At 56.2% G+C, this 2,080-nt stretch overlaps 1 long non-coding RNA gene across 1 annotated transcript; it reads right to left on the reverse strand.

The window, feature by feature from the left end:
• Window positions 1-215: 215 nt before the first annotated feature.
• LOC113209053 (uncharacterized) lies at window positions 216-1,582 on the reverse strand. Its single transcript, XR_003303547.2, has 2 exons — window positions 1,155-1,582; window positions 216-349 (listed from the first exon to the last, which is right to left on the reverse strand). It is a non-coding gene; the product is annotated as an uncharacterized LOC113209053 (long non-coding RNA).
• Window positions 1,583-2,080: the final 498 nt, after the last annotated feature.

Consider the following 2,080-nt stretch of genomic DNA (forward strand, 5'->3'; position numbering starts at 1 on the left):
GGGCGGGGTGGGGCGAGGTGAGCCCTGGGGGTCCGGACTACTGCCTGTCGCGGGAGGGCCGCTTGACGGTGTACACATGTGGGGCAGGGTCCAACGCGCGTCCGCCCTGCCGCCACCCGCCGCCGCTACTGTACGAACTCGGTGGAGGGGGAGCTCTCGCGAGGCCGACAGTGACGGCCGTGCTCGCAGGTTGACACACAAAAATAAGAAGCGAGTGGAATTTTAATGTTGTATTCTTAAAAGAAGTGGAAAAAAGTAACAGTATTTACAGCGGACATCGATACACACTTGCTACGTGTACCGAGCGACCCTCCAAGTTCTCGCTCTAGTGATCGTCATTTCTCCGAACCTGTAAATAAAAAGAAACAAAACCTAAGAGTAACTAAGAAAAAACATGATTAAATACTGTTTGTGTTCACACAGCAATGCTGTACCGCACGGCACCGTATGCGCTGGTTATGCACGGGCACGGGGCAACAGCAGCAGGTCAAGTAGAGCAAGCCGAGCAAGCTCACACAGCTCCATCTGATTCTGGCACGACTGTGCTGGAGCCGTGGACCCAGAGTAAGCAATAATTCTGTTCATTTAAAATTCATCATTGGAGGAGTAGCCGGCCGCGCCCCGCTGTTGCAAGAGAGCCCTGCGGCCCCGTGCCTCGGTGGAAGAATCATTTTTTGTATGCTATTTTTACAACTGTAGGAATAATTGTTTATAACAGCGTTAGGAAAGCGATGAGTAGGCCGACCCCTACAATGAGTGCGGAAATTCTGTCGTATTCACACTAAACCTTTATGCATTTTGTTGCGCATAAAGATGTACAATTTTAAGCAGCCATAAGCAGTATGCACAAATTTTATTCATAGTTATCTACAAGTCGTGCATAACTATGCACAAACTGTTCGTAGTTATGCATAAAATTGTTCATAATATTATTGGCTTCTTAAAATCCTCCATGTTTATGCACATCACAATGTATAAATGATTTAGTGTGTTCTTTCAAACAGTGCCATATTCTGTCCTACTGTTACAGAGACGGCCTTGTCAGAGCCAGTGACAGCGGTGGTCGGCTGCGTAAGCCGTCCACCCACACACGCTACATTACATAACGGCAGACACGGGGTGGACGCTGGACGCTCTGGACGCGGACAACCCACCTCTGGGCGCCACTGCCGCCGTCTCGGTCCCAGAGAGCAGCCTCCCCGGCTTCCGCTCACCACCGCTGGTACATGGACAGGTACGGGCTGTAGTAGTACTGCATCAGGAACAGCGGCGACGAGAAGAGCAGGACAACCTCGAGGGACACCCACACGACGAGCACGTACAGGATGGAGAGCACCATGGCCGCGCCGGCGCTGTCCGCGTACAGCACTGAGCCGGCGGCGGGCCTGGCGGCTGTTCGGCGTTCACTCACCTGTACAGCCGGCCGGCGCAGCCAACGCCAACCCCGGCCCGGCTCGGCCGGCAAATGCACGGCTCGGCTGAACGCGGCGCTCAGAGCGCACTGCGCTCTGCTCCGCTCGGCATCCTTGAACTTGGCGGCGCGGCAGCCCGTGGCAGCCCGCGTCAGCACAGCGGCGTGGGAAAGTCGGGAAAGTGCGTGCGGCCCACCCCCTTCCCTCCCCTGCCCCTATCCGCTCCCCTACTTCCCTCCCCTGCCCACCTCCCCCCTCTACCGTCGCGGTGACAACTTTTAGCGCCCGGCCCGTACCGTACCTCCCGCCTCCCGCCCGTAGGCCGCCGAACAACTGCGACCGCAAACGGGGCGCGCCGAGTGGAGAGATAGTCAAAGTATAGCGCCATGAGTGTGGCGAGTGAGAGTGAGAGTGAGAATGTCGGAGGGAGGGCGAGAGAGAGAGAGTGAGAATGTTAGAGGGAGGGAGGGAGAGAGAGAGAGAGGGGGGGGGGAGTGTAATATAGAGAGGAACGTCATAAAAAGCGAAGCGATGCGGTAGAGCGTCCTTGCGCGGAAAGTGGGAAGGGGGCGATGTGGGCGCAAATGCTCTCGATTGCTTTCTCAAACGTGTCTCCTTTTGGCTCGCACGTTGGGTAGGGAGAGAGAGAGAGAGGGGGAAGGGGGAGG

Source organism: Frankliniella occidentalis, unplaced genomic scaffold (genome assembly GCF_000697945.3).
Source record: "Frankliniella occidentalis isolate FOCC.00 unplaced genomic scaffold, Focc_3.1 Scaffold352, whole genome shotgun sequence".
In the NCBI taxonomy this organism is placed as follows: Eukaryota; Metazoa; Arthropoda; class Insecta; order Thysanoptera; family Thripidae; genus Frankliniella; species Frankliniella occidentalis.